This window comes from Mus caroli, unplaced genomic scaffold, assembly GCF_978045245.1.
Source record: "Mus caroli unplaced genomic scaffold, Mus_caroli_1 scaffold_17, whole genome shotgun sequence".
NCBI classification, from domain to species: Eukaryota; Metazoa; Chordata; class Mammalia; order Rodentia; family Muridae; genus Mus; species Mus caroli.
The window spans coordinates 88702693-88717785 of record NW_028227272.1 but is presented as its reverse complement, the minus strand read 5'-3'; the positions used below and the strand labels follow the sequence as shown (position 1 = coordinate 88717785).

Genomic DNA, 15093 nt, shown 5'->3' with positions numbered 1-15093 from the left:
CAATATATCTAACTTGTCTGCAAAGCAACTCTTGGTGAAATAATTCTTTCTTCCCTCAATACGATCAGATAAGGCACAGCCAAAGAACTCCAAACCTGAACCCACCCAGGAGTTTCCAAGCAGGAAAGAGCGCTGTAAACATGCTCCTGTGTAAGTGACGGGCGAGCCCTGACCTCACACAAGCATCTCATGAAGGAAGGGCAGAGCTGTCTTCTTTACAGGGGGCTGCGCTCTGTCTCCTTCCACTTTTATCCAGCCTTTGTCTGCAGTGTCAGGAGGACTCAGCTCACAGAGCCCCACCTGCCTCTGCCTGCACACTGCAGCATTACAGGCACACAGCCACTTCCAGCTCATTTCTTACAGTTTTCAAATCATAAGATGCATATTATGTGCTGTGATTTTCCCATTGTTCACAGGTTCAGCCGGGAAGCTGATGTCTCTGTCCCGCCTTGAGTCACTACAATTAAGGCTAATTTAAAAGAAATGCTCATTTTCCCTCTTCAGCCTCCAAACTAATACTCCTGAGATAATAAAAGAAAAAATTTAAGATATCCTGGAGAAACTGTACCTCAATTTTGGCTTCAAATAAAGCTTAATACCATAGCTACTGTATCCCTAGGTGAAACAACAACGTTAATGTACTGCCTTAACCTTGATATTCTCATAAATTACACCATTCCATATTTGAAAAGATATTCTTCAAATCTTGCTAAGATTGAAATCATGAGGGATCAATACCTTTCTTTCCAAAAGAACTGAAGCCGGACGTGGTGGCGCACGCCTTTAATCCCAGCACTCGGGAGGCAGAGGCAGGTGGATTTCTGAGTTCGAGGCCAGCCTGGTCTACAGAGTGAGTTCCAGGACAGCCAAGGCTACACAGAGAAACCCTGTCTCGAAAAACAAACAAACAAACAAACAAACAAACAAACAAACCAACCAACCAACCAAAAGAACTGAATCTCTGATACGTGACATCATGACCAGTGGACTCCAAATAATGCTGATCCTAGAAGCAATGGGTGACTAAACAAAAGCCCCAGTCCAGTGTGGGACATCTCCACAGGAGGCGTCAGTGGGGCCACAGAGGTCCCACTTAGCCAGTCCTCTTGCCTGTTCTGGTCTGAACGAGGAATGCCCCCAGGAGAGACTCGGGTAGCTGGTTCCGGGTGCGGTGCTGTCGGGGAGGCCTGGGTGGCGCAGCCTCATTGGAGGACTTACAACACTGATGTGCACTGGCTCTCAGGTTCTGGCTCTTCCTGACATATCTGCCACTTGCTGACAAGCCTCCTCCCCAGGACAGACTTTTTTGTTTCATGTTAGACTCTTAAGCTTCTAGAACCATAAGCCAAAATAAACTTATCACGGCGATGTAGAGGCACCTAATTCTCCGGTTCATCAGAGTTAACAGGATAAGACCCTACTGCTTAAGGGAACACATCCCTTGCTGCAAGACTTAGAGAAAACATGCCAGAATAGAGCTGGAAACTTCCTCCCTGGTGTCTAGCTTTCAAAGTTCCGGAAAGCTGCTGCGGGAGAAAACGCACCATTGGTCTTCTCCATCTGTGAACCCCAGGAACCAACACCACACAAGCAAACCTTCTGGGCATGGTATTCCCACCTTTTATAATGGCACAAGTGCCGAGCCATTACACCCACGCGCTCTCAGATCTCACCAGGTTCCAACGGAAAGCACAAACTCAGATCACACTGACAAGCCTGGCTAAACTCAGTAAATCACAAAACGAAACAAAACAAACAGACATGAATGTGGAAAAGACAATTGGAGGGTAATGTATACTCCCTTCAAATTAGTATACGTGAGGTACTTGGGTGAAAGAGTCAACTAACAAATTTAACTAATTTTTTTTAAAGAAGGATAATTTAGACTTCATAATAATGGGAGCGGCTTAAGCAAGATTAATGTCTGCCCTGTGAGTTAACCTTACTAATGGACATATTTCTCAAAGGATATTCCTGTCAGATTAGATAAGTAATAAAAAGATAACAAAGTTATCACTGAACTATATTTGTTTAAGAGCCTTTAAGACAGTATCAGTTATCAGCATTAAATACTGGTTCAGATGAAACACTAATACTGCAGAGGAAATCAAAGTAAAACCTAGAAGAGAAAACACAAACTAATGCGGGGCTCACAGCGGTCCCTGACAGATGCTTCAGGCGCTGCCCGCAGCTCCTTCCCACCACCTCCGCTTTGGTGGGATCACTTTTCTGCTGGGCATCTGCTCCAACAGCAAGCACACATCATTTAAGCTGCCATCTGCACACATTCCTAACTGACTTGACAAAGTGGACATCTCTACAGCAGACAATCACTACAAAAGTAAAATACAGGAATTCTCGAAACTTCAAAAAATAAAAACTACTCACAGAGTAGCCTGAGTCTATGTAGGGTATTTCAAAGCATTTGGAAGGTGCACTAAATATGAGTTATTCAGGAGTTTAGTGGTTCAGTTAGCATGTCATCTACATGCTACCAGGCCTCTTCGTACAACAGACACAGAAGGGACTCAGAAGGAATTCACTTTATGCCTTACTGGGGATAACTACATTCCAAATCTCAACTGACAAAAATGTTCCATCCACCTCAGAAGAGGGACACCCAGCACTGTGAAGGTCCAGGTGACTCAAGCCACCTTTCTGAGATTGGGGACAAAGACAGCAAATGACAAAAGAACAAGGCATGGCAAACTAGTACAACTGCTTCCAAAGAAAACAACAACAATGACAAACCCACAGGCCCTCCACAGACAAGTTCAAGGGGCCTGAATGATAAGACTACCTGCTGCTGGGCAGTGGTGGCACATGCCTGTAATCCCAGCACTTGGGAGGCAGAGACAGGCAGATTTCTGAGTTCAAGACCAGCCTGATCTGTAGAGTGAGTTCCAGGACAGCCAGGGCTACCCAGAGAAACCCTGACTTGAAAAAACCAAAACCAACCAACCATCCAAACAACAAACAGACTGCCATACCAGTCAAAAAAGATGGCTTCACAAGAAAAGAAAACGAATGAATCTAAAGGAGACTGACCAGCTGACCCCTAAGCTAAGAATCACATGGCTGCCTTCTTCTCCATTCCGGCTTCCACTTTCCAACTCACTGGTTATTTGCATTCTAACCATGAAAAGCTGTATGAATGTTTGCTTAAGTGAATGGTCCATGAGGAGAAAAAGTCAAAGAAAGGGCAAATTAAAATTAATCTTATGGTAGTTGTTGATAAAGGCCAGTATTGTGAGAGGCAGAGACAGAACAATTTCTGTAAGTTCTAGGCCAGCATGGTCTACATCCTGAATCCTTGCCTCAAAAGATAAAATAAAATTTTAAAAAAGTAAAAATCATCAATAAAGTCCTAAATTAAATGATCACACTGAGCATAAATGTAGACAATGCTCTAACAGTGTGTGAAGAAGAAAGCACTAATGGACAACAGATAACAAAGACTGTTCTAGAGACGCTCTAAGCAGCCAGAGAGCACAGGCTTTACCATGCTTGTATTTGATGCACATATATTTTCCCAATTATCTATAGTTGGTAAAATTTTAAAGAAAACAGAGGCCAGGCGGTGGTGGCACACGCCTTTAATCCCAGTACTTGGGAGGCAGAGGCAGGCAGATTTCTGAGTTCGAGGCCAGCCTGGTCTACAGAGTGAGTTCCAGGACAGCCAGAGCTACACAGAGAAACCCTGTCTCGGAAAAAAAAAAAAAAAAAAGAAAAGAAAAAAGAAAAGAAAGGAAAAGAAAGGAAAAGAAAAGAAAAGAAAAGAAAAGAAAAGAAAAGAAAAGAAAAGAAAAGAAAAGAAAAGAAAAGAGAGGCTGGAGAGATGGCTCAGCAGTTAAGAGCACTGACTGCTCTTCCAGAGGTCCTGAGTTCAGTTCCCAGCAATGGAATGAACATGGTGGCTCACAACCATCTGGAATGGGATTCGATGCCCTCTTCTGCCCTCTTCTGGTGTGTCTGAAGATAGCAACAGTGTACTCATATACACAAAATAAATAAATCTTTTTTTAAAAAAGGAGAATGGGAGGAAAGGAAGCATGCACAAATGTACACACATGCACATACAATTTTTGTCATGCTGAACATTTTATATATAAAACATAGATACTTATTACAGGAAGTACTCTGTAAAACTGTCCCAAGCTAAGTGACCTGCCAAATATGAAAATACTCAACTTCCTTCCTTGCTATTCGTAGGAATCTTTGTCTTAGTCAACAAGCATCTGTTATACAGCTACCATGCTCTGGATCCGTGTCTGCAGACACCCCCATAGTAGTGATAAAGACACAAGTATTCAGCCGGAGAGATTGAGTCCTCGCCCAGGGCCTGAGTTTGGTTTCTAATAGCTATGTTGGGTAGACTACAACCACCTGTGACCCCGGAACTGATAGACCTCAGAGTGCTGTGACCTTCATGGTATGCGTACACAGCAAAGTATATACATATGCACATACACATACAAAGTTTAAAATCAGAGAGTAATTTAAAGGTATAAGTAGTGAAGTTCTTCCTCACGTGCGACAAAGCAGGCCAAGGCCACCAAGCCACACACACCCCAGAAATCCTTTCAAGAACATCAGCATCTCCAAATGCTACAACACCACAGCACACAGTGTATGAAAAACACCTGTATCAGTACATTCCTACAGACCTTAAATTCTTGTCTGTGGGGCACATGTGAGATCATAGGATTTGCCTCTAGCTCAGGAAGTATGCGTAGAAAGGCAAGAAAAGCATGGAGAGCCAATGAGAGGCCATGTCATCCTGTGCTCTGGAGTGGTAGCTCAGGAAGTATGCGTAGAAAGGCAAGAAAAGCATGGAGAGCCAATGAGAGGCCATGTCATCCTGTGCTCTGGAGTGGTATGCACAGAAGGCCCCGGCACAAGAAATAAACTCATGTTGAAAGCTGGCAATTTGAGGGTGGGTGCTGCAAGACTGCTTAGCAACCGCCGAATCAAAACAACGTACAAAAGGTAGAAGCTGACTCTGAAGTCCCCAAGTAATGGGCTATACTCCGGTCTCCAAAGGCGGGGAAGGTCCCTTTGCTGAACTCCGGGCACGTGGAAGCTCAAGCAGGCCAGTAGCATGATGGGACCTCAGAACAAACCCTGGACTCATGGCCCCAAGGGGAACACTGAGAGCAGTGCAGAGGAGCGCTGCCCAGAGTGCAACGGTCTTATCTACCTTCCCATGGTGGGGACAAAAGTCCACAAAAGCAACCTTAGGAAGGAAGGACTTATGCCAAATCAGGTTCGAGGTGCACAACTGAGATGAATTTCACATAAACAATAACCAAAAATTAAAATTGAAATTGACTTGGGACTCATGCCAGACTTCACTACAGCTCAGCGGTGGCAGTCTTGTACACCAGTACAGGAGGTAGCACTGAGTCATGGTGTAGACAGCTTACTAAAGAACAAGGCAACAACACAATGTGAAAACACACATGCATACAGCCTAGGGCAGCGTGGTTAGACACACAAAGAACAAACCAGTCATATATCTACATTATACAGGTACACAGATGTACTGGCTTGGAATTCAGGAAGAACTTAAAAATAGTAAAAATAACATGGTATAATCTCATAAGCTTCCTAATTATAGGATAAAACTCTACACTGCAATTCAGAAATAAAGAAAGCATAATCTTGGTGTATTAGTCAGGGTTCTCTAGAGTCACAGAATTTATGGAATATCTCCACATTGAGGGAATTTACTGTGATAACTTACAGTCTGTAGTCCAACTAACCCAACAGTGGTCAGCTGTGAATGGAAATCCAAGAATCTAGTAGTTGCTCAGTCCCACAAGGCTGGTTGTTTCAGCTGGCCATCTTCTATAGAAGTAGATTCCAACAGATGTGCTAGCAATCAAGTGAAGAATGAGCCTTTCTTCTTCCAAAGTCCTTATGAAGGCCTCCAGCAGAAGGTGTGGCCCAGATTAAAGGTGTGCACCACCATACCTAGATCTGGGATTTGCTTGGTCCTAGACTAGCCTTGACCTCTGAGGCTGGCTTGCCTTAGTCTCCTTGGATTAAAGGTGTGTACTACCTTGCCTGGGCCAAAGCTTTTCATGGCAACCTGCTTCAATCTGGATCTTGAGAAAAAAGCATGTGCCATCCTATATCAAGATCCGGGTCATAAACCTGTGTCTTGCAGCCTCGAGATCTGGACCACAGGTGTGCCCTCCATTTCTAGATTGTAGTTCATTCCACTTGTAGTCAAGTTGACAACCAAGAATAGTCATCACACTTGGGTAGAAAATATTTAAAATTATTCATGCTTGTCCGTTTGGGTTAGAAATTGCCACATGGGCTGGGCGTGGTGGTGCATGCCTTTAATCCCAGCACTCAGGAGGCAGAGGCAAGTGGATTTCTGAGTTTGCGGCCAGCCTGGTCTACAGAGTGAGTTCCAGGACAGCCAGGGCTATACAGAGAAACCCTGTCTGGAAAAACCAAAAAAAAAAAAAAAAAAAGAAATTGCCACATTACCAATGGACTTATGAAGCAAAGTATTGACGGCGCTCAAATTAAAAATGCTCTAATGCTCTCTTTTATATTCTTAGATTAAGGCTTTGAGTGTAAGCAAATGAACTTCTGAACTCTGTCAACTAAGAAAACTTTCTGAAAGCAGACCCCCCACTGATGCTCAAGATGGAAAAGCTGAGCCTGAAGATGTAGTTCTGTGGTAGAAGGCTTGCCCAGCAAGTGCTGATTAAACTAGGAACAGGACCCAAAGGCAACCTGTGCTACTCTCACATAGTAAGGGAGGAGGTGCTGGCGAGGTACCAGGCTGATGCCAGGCTTCAGACTGGCATCTACCGGAAGGAGTGGTAAACCACGTGATCATGTGACATACAGAGAACTAATGCAAAGAACAGATAATGGCAACAAGGTGGATGACTAGTCATTTCCACGATCTGAGAGGCCAGGAAAAGCAGAGAAGACGTTAGGAGTAGTTTCTGAGATGTTCCGGAGATGTTTCAGCCAATGCAAAGACCCCAAGAAGACAACTCCAGAGACAAAGGCCATTTGGCTGAAACAAGCAAAGTAGACAAGGGAATGCAGAGAGAAGCCAGACAAACAGAGACCTCAGTCTTTATTTGAGGTGTAACGAAAACGTCTAAGATGATTTAAGAAGGGAATGCCACCACCATTTACAGTGCAGAAGCTGCTCTATTGACAAGAGGAGCTGGGGGAATCCCCGAGGAAACCACAGCAGATAGATACCACTGTGGTGCCTAGGACCAATGTCTTAGAAAGATGAGCTTCAGCAGAAAGACTGCAAAACTGCTTACATGGTAGCATTGACACAGTGTGAGAGGGAGGGAGAGAGAGAGAGAGAGAAACAGAGAGAGAGAGAGAGAGAGAGAAACAGAGAGACATTCAGAGAGAAGGGATAGCCATAAAGGCATGGCATGGTAGCTAGCCCATGCCTGCAGTCATAATACTCAGGAGCCTGAAGCAGGAGGATCAGGAGGTCAAGACCCTCTTCAGCTGCACACTGAGCTAGAGGCCAGCCTGGACTAGATAAAGAGTTTCCAAAAAACAAACCAAACAAACAAAACAATGGTCATAATGGTGCCAGTGGGCGATGGCAGCCCACTTCCTAGGGTGAGAGAGGTCTGGGGCTCGGATTAGGGATTCACAAGTTCTGCCTGTGAATTAGGTCCTGTTTGGTCCCAAGAGCTGCAGCGACATCCCTGCACTTGCCCTCTCAGGATTCCCGGCACCCCTTAGAGCTTACTTATTTCTACCTTCACCTGAACCTGCTGGTTTACAGAGCTTGATAAATTAAAGATAATGGAACACTGAGACATGTAAGCTATATTCACTCCTAATAAACTTACTTGCTTATACTAGCATAAATTATAGATGGCTTAAAGATTTCATTAGGAAAAAAAATGAAGCTATTGGAGTGTAGTAAAAGAAAGTCCAGGTTGATAATATCTATAAAATCTTGGAGTGAGAATATTCTTGGTTCTTTTAGCACCAAGGCAAGAGTCATAAAAATGGAAAATAATGGTGTTATTAGGTGTGGGAATATAAATCCACTTACCACTGTATTTAAACAAGTAAGGGGGGGGTTGTTGTTCTGAAATGGAGTCTCACTACATAGTGTAAGCTAATGTTAAGCTTAAGTAAACCCACATCGACCTCCTGCATTGGCCTCCCACACAGCTGGGGAAACAGGCACATGCCATCATAGTGAGTGAGTCACAAGTTTTAAAAAATAAAATTTTTTGAATAAATATTTGAAGCATGTATCATAAGAATTAATATTTTTAAGCATAAGAAGCTCATAAGTTTAAAAACAAAAAAGGTTAACTACCTTAAACATGTGATAAGAGTAGAAATTCAAAAAATATATAAGTAACACAGGAGTTGGGGGGAAGTTTCAAAATTACATGATATGAAAATATATTGCAAGAAAAACTGATGCTCTAACCCTCAAGAATCAGGACACTAGATATCAGTGGAGATATGGGATGAGACTCACTCGGAAATGGACTACGGGAGGGCAACGGCGCTGCCCATACTGATGTCCTCACCACCTGCTTTTAATAAGCGCCGTTTGCTGAGATAGGAAAAACATCATTTTCTAACATAAAACATACAGGGTGAAAATCACCCAAAAGGTAACTGAAAAGTACTGCCAAGACGTACAGTGTGTTTAGAGGAGCCACATCCTCTCGTACAGAACACCTCAGGGTCCTTTCAACACTGCGCAGACAGCCCTTCCTTCCCTCTAATCTAGCAGAGGCACAGGACTGTGAGGCTACACTGTCTCTAAATCTGACATCTCCACGGCCAGGACCATCCCTGTCTGTCTGCTCAAACAGTATCACCATCAAAAGGAATTCCTTCTTTTCAGATTCCAAAGCCAACTCTTTACCGTTCTATTGCTGAGGGGAAAACAAAGAGATTCTTCCCCTAAGCACAGTGTCCTCTTCATATTATTATTGTCTAGTCTCTTCCACACCAGCCTAGGGGTTCTCAAAATCTGGTGCCCAGAGCAAAAGTACTAATGTTAATAGAGAACTTTCCAGAAGCGCAAACTCTTGGGTCCCATTATAATAGGTCCAGCGGATGGATCCTGCTGGTGTCTGAGAGCACCTGTTCAATCCAAGAGAGCACCTGGCCTCCAAGTCCAGAAAGTTTCCCAACATGCAAATCACATTTTACAGTCTTTTCCCAAGATTCCAACAAAAACACGGTCATTCATTCAAAGAGGCTGAGCCACAGAACCTTGAACAGCTGAAAAACTTCTGAAACAAGAACAAAAGCACAGAGAAGCAGCATCATACCTCAGTGATATCGGAGAGTTAGAGCCAGTGCGTCCTAGAGCCATGGCTTCAGGCCTTCAGCAGCTTCCGAGGCATCCCAACACATCTGGGCTTCCTCAGACACTGGCTACAGAGCTATGTAATTACAGTCAAAGGCAGGGCTACGCAACCAAACATTCAACCAACAAGATTCCTGACTAATAACAAGGTGCCGGCTGTATCTAGGAAGAAATACAACAGTCAGGTGTGAAAGACACTTCAGAAATATTTCATGTTTCGTAAGTGAGCCCACTTAGGGCTAGGTCTGCTGAGGTTTGCTGTGCTCACTCACATAGTTCTTTACACAGGGTGAGTTATCCTAGAACTAAAAGACAGCCATGATAAACATGAAGCAAAGTGTATTTGCTGTCCAACACCAAAAATGCCAATTGCAAACGTGTCACATTTGTTTGCTAAAAAGCAAGTTAGCACTGGTGATGAGCAACTGAGATAGATATAAGCGTGCTTTCCTCAGAGTCTGCAGCCCACTCGCAGATAGGAACAGGTGCATTAGTTAGCGCTGTGTGCACGGACCACACACCTGACAGAAGCAACTCTCCGTGAGATTTTAGCTGTCGTGCAGGGGGAGCATGATGGTGGAAGCTCTCAGCAGGGCAACGAGACCACCAAGTGGTGGGCAGGTCTTCACTTGGGGCAGATCAGCATCCTGGAACCTGGGGTGGCCAAGCCTTCAGAGGCCCACCCTTCCTAGTATATTAGAGTGAGTCCCCCCACCTCCTAAGGGGCTCCAAATTCTTCAAGCTAGGACCACAAACTCCCACCCAGGTATTAAATTAGGAGCCTGGGAACATTTCAGACTTAAATTCTGGCAAGGAAACAGACAGGTATCACCCTACAGCAGATACTGTTTCTCTAAAGCATATAACAAGAGAATAATCAAGGCTTTGAATGGCCCGGACACTTTTTCTAGGCCGTTAAACTCCCTCCAAGTCCACACTCTATCCACACACTCCCATCTAGCACCACGGGTTTTCTTTTGTTTGTTCTACAGAATTAAAATATATGCTAAGCCTGGTGGCGCACACCTTTGCCCCCAACACTTGGGAGGCAGACAGATCTCCAATCTCTGTGATTTCAAGGCCAGAGAAGGCTATATAGTAAAATCCTGTGCTAAAAAAAAAAAAAGAAGAAGAATTAAAAAAAAAAAAACAACCCATACATGCATACATTCATGGCGCACGAAAGCAGGAATGATACTTTTACAATAGCTTGGAGGTTAGGGGGGTGGTATTTACCCCCAGGCGGTGCTGGTAAACGAGCAGGGCCTTATATATATAGAGAGAACTAATAAATTCTCCAAAGTAAAATAGAATATCCATCTTCTCATATTTACTACATGTGCTCTTGCCTCTGTGTGTTAACAGCTTCTGAAATCCATTTTGCCATATTTCCTATACACAATAATACTTTTAAACTAACTATAGGTATCATGCTATACATCAGTCTGTATATTTACCTAAATGAGTTCACCCTTTATAAATGCCCATATTTAGATCTCTCCCACCCACAAATGTTTGGAAGAGCTACCTATTGCCCTCTGGACCTCCTGTATAACATACGGAGCACAAGATTACTGCAAGGCTTTGAGCTTTCCATACTCTACAGGGAAGTCTGGGTTGCCAACACAGTGCTGCTGTGAACCCAACACAGAGCTCAGGATAGACTGACTCGTGGGACCTGTCAGCACAGGAAAGCCTCTGCGAGGAAAGGCCCTTAACCCAAAGTGTTATTGTAGAGGGAAAGAATTCCAGTGCCTGTTTTAGATACTAATGGAGTGTTTCCTTCTTGAATAGCGCCTAGATTATTCCAGTACGATTCCATGGCACTGCACACACAGGGTAGAGGGATGAAGCAGCGCTCTTGTCTACAGTTTCTCAGTTCACACACAGGGTAGAGGGATGAAGCAGCGCTCTTGTCTACAGTTTCCCAGTTCACACACAGGGTAGAAGGATGAAGCAGCGCTCTTGTCTACAGTTTCTCAGTTCACACACAGGGTAGAGGGATGAAGCAGCGCTCTTGTCTACAGTTTCTCAGTTCACACACAGGGTAGAGGGATGAAGCAGCGCTCTTGTCTACAGTTTCTCAGTTCACACACAGGGTAGAGGGATGAAGCAGCGCTCTTGTCTACAGTTTCTCAGTTCACACACAGGGTAGAAGGATGAAGCAGCGCTCTTGTCTACAGTTTCTCAGTTCACACACAGGGTAGAAGGATGAAGCAGCGCTCTTGTCTACAGTTTCTCAGTGCACACACAGGGTAGAAGGATGAAGCAGCGCTCTTGTCTACAGTTTCTCAGTTCACACACAGGGTAGAGGGATGAAGCAGCGCTCTTGTCTACAGTTTCTCAGTGCACACACAGGGTAGAAGGATGAAGCAGCGCTCTTGTCTACAGTTTCTCAGTTCACACACAGGGTAGAGGGATGAAGCAGCGCTCTTGTCTACAGTTTCTCAGTTCACACACAGGGTAGAAGGATGAAGCAGCGCTCTTGTCTACAGTTTCTCAGTTCACACACAGGGTAGAGGGATGAAGCAGCGCTCTTGTCTACAGTTTCTCAGTTCACACACAGGGTAGAGGGATGAAGCAGCGCTCTTGTCTACAGCTTTCCAGTTCATTTAAAACCAAATATGGCATTTCGATATCATAGAAATGAAGTATTCTGGCATTCTTCAGCCTCAGAAGGTTTAGATCTCCTGGCCATACCTGATTTACTGCTAAAGGTCCTAGCTCATTCTTCATGACACAATCCCACCAAGACTTCAGTGTGACACCACAGGACCCCCAGAGAAGCTGATGATTTTTATTTTCATAACCAAATCCAAGAAACCCAATCACAACATTGCTGTAGCTTGAATATGCAGGGTCACTCAAAGGCCCTGGTGGTTAAAACCTAATGGGTGAAGGTGGAGAGGCACTGTGAACCTTTAAGAGGTGGGACTTGATGGGACTTGGGTGTGTGCTGAAGAGATGGTCCCTCCACATCCCACACAAAACTGAGTATCCTCCACTGTGCTTCCTACTATGATGTGCTCTCATCAGCTACCCAAACCAACAAGATTCAGTCATGACCCTCCAAACCCATACTGCTATACTGACATACTATTCACTAACATTGTAACTCCTTTCTGCTCATTCTTCTATTTTCTTTTGTCCATGTATTACGTGTGTGGTATGTATGAACATATGTATGAATGTATGCATGTACATATGTAGAGGTCAAAGAGGTTGATGTTGGATACCTTCTTCAGTGACTCCCCTTTTTATTATTTAGTGAGACAGGGTCTCTCTTTCAATTCAGACATGGCAATCTGTGCTAGTAGAGTGGCGCTGAGAATCTCACTTTTACCTCCTGAACACTAGTACTAGAGTTGGGCTACAGTCCTGGATTGTTTTCTATTGCTACGATTAAACACTGACTAAGTCAAGTTGAAAGGAAAGGGGTTATCTGACTTGCAGGTTATAGTCCATCCCTGTGGGAAGCCAGAGAAGGACTGTGGAGGCAGGAACTGCAGCAGACTATGAAGGAATGCAGCTTACTGGTTTGCTCCCCATGATCTGCCTAGGGATAGAACACCCCCAGTCCGCAGAGTCCTCCTACATCGATTAGCAATCAAGAAAATGCACCCCCCCCCAGGCAAATCTGACCCAGCCATTTCCTCAGTTGAGGCGTCCTCTTCCCAGATGTGTCTAGGACAGCGTTCGGCTGACGAACACTAAGCAGTACAACTGCCATGCCTGCCACATTTGACATGAGAGCTAGAGACCCAAACACATGCTGGTACATCAAGAGCTTTATCCACTGGGCTCTCCTCAGTCTCTTTCTGGAGATTGCTTCTAGCTGGTAATAAAAAACAGTGTTCTGAAACCCTCTTTTAAAAGTCCATCTTTCGCCGGGCAGTGGTGGTGCACGCCTTTAATCCCAGCACTTGGGAGGCAGAGGGAAGGCGGATTTCTGATTTCGAGGCCAGCCTGGTCTACAGAGTGAGTTCCAGGACAGCCAGGGCTACACAGAGAAACCCTGTCTCGAAAAACCAACCCTCCCACCCCCCAAAAAAAGTTTATCTTCCTAATACTGCCTCTCCTACAATCTTTTCTCTTCTCTCTGGTTGGTAGCAAAACCCCTAGGAAGGCTCAAATGGGATAAATGCCTGATTCGAATACTTACGGAGTTTGGAGAAAGCTGTGAAAATGTCTCATTTTAAGGGGTCAGAAAGCCGTGTACAAGGATACTCTTCAGCGGGAAAGTCCAACCAGCAAACAGGACCAGAAGCACCAGAGCATGAGGTCTGACTGACGCCGATAGCTCACCCTCACTTCTCAGCCAACCCCTAGGGCTGACTAGCTAGCTAGGGCCCCTGCCCAACCCAACCCCTTCCCCAACCTCTCAGTGCAGTACTACGATGAGGTAAGGGGTAGGCTTTGCAAGTAGAAGTGCCACGCAGACATTGCCCGAGAGCTGCATTAGGCAATGTTTGTAAGAAAAAACACACACCCTAGTGCTAACAGGGCAGACATTGTGAGTCCAAAGGCCACATGTGCCACCTACCAGCCCCTACACTAAAGTTGAGCTACTCAACTATATTGTACTCTGGATATAAAATGAAAGTGACAGTACCTGTTCTGCCATTTGGGGGGTGATTACCCACAGAATTATTTAGAATACTGCCTAGGCATGAAAAATAGTAAATATTAGTTGTCACTGTCATACTTAAAATATATTAAACTCTTTAAAAGTTTGAGGGGCTAAGTATGGCAAAGTTAATGTAAAATGTGTTCTTGCCTAAACAAGAAACTATGATGTCCTGAAAAGAACACCTGGGTTACAAATCTAGTCACTCCTGAGCAGTAACAAAGTCATCTGGTTTTCTGTTTGCACAGACTGGAGATCCCAAAGAGCTTACCTTAGAAAACTTTGGTAGAACCAAAACAACACACACACACACACACACCAGCACCTAAACCACTGGCCACAAAGGGACGGAGTTGTTACGTTTTGGAGAGCTGCCAGTGTACTGGGTGAAGTGGAGTAGCAGCAAGCACCGTTATGTATAAAGCAAGGCGAGCAGGCAGTCTGCTTCCTGCTAGCCCCTGGGGACCAGTCTGTATTGCTACGATGGATGTTGCACTAAAAGCAGATGTCAAAACCTTCACAGCCTGCTTTCTTTTCCCACCTTTTCTAGGGGTTATAAGACAAGAATTATGAAATATTTCATTGAACTGAAAAGATTTCCTAAAATGACCCAAAATAAGGTTTAAGTAAGTTGTTTTAGGAAAATCAGTACTACAGTAAGCTAGGAATAAGCATCATGTTACATTTCTGTCCTTTATTGAATAATGATGTAGCATACATAAAACTCGCCATTCTAGCTCAGTGACATTTAATACGTGCACCAATGATGTGCAACAATCACTTCCAGAACCTGGAAAGGAGCCCCAGCACAGTGCCGCTGTGAACGCTCACTTGCATGTGAACACCTGCTTTCTATTCTGCTGCCTGTGTGCGTAGGAATGAATTTGCAGGGCCATATGATAACTCCGTATTTAACTACTGACAAGCAAGCGCTTGCTCTCTGCTTGCTTTCCACAGCAGTCGAACACTGACACTCCCACCAACAGCCTGTGAGGCGAGGACTCTGCTTGGCTAGCATCCCGACCAGCACTTGGCACCTTCCTTTTGTTATTTAAACAGTAGCCATCCTAGTGAGAAGTGCAATCTTGTTTCCATCATGTAGAGCATC

The 15093-nt window shown here is 44.4% G+C and overlaps 1 protein-coding gene across 2 annotated transcripts in view; it reads right to left on the bottom strand.

Annotated features, from left to right (window-relative positions):
* Itsn1 (intersectin 1) overlaps positions 1–15093 on the bottom strand; it is a 188141-nt gene that overhangs the window by 155971 nt on the left and 17077 nt on the right. Inside the window, exon 1 of one of the 2 annotated variants that reach the window (XM_085832140.1) lies at positions 13521–14298. The exons of the other annotated variant lie outside the window; for it this stretch is intronic. The gene's annotated coding sequence lies outside the window, so the exon portion shown is untranslated. Of the gene's footprint in view, positions 1–13520; positions 14299–15093 lie in introns of those variants that run through there. 2 annotated transcript variants of the gene reach the window in all.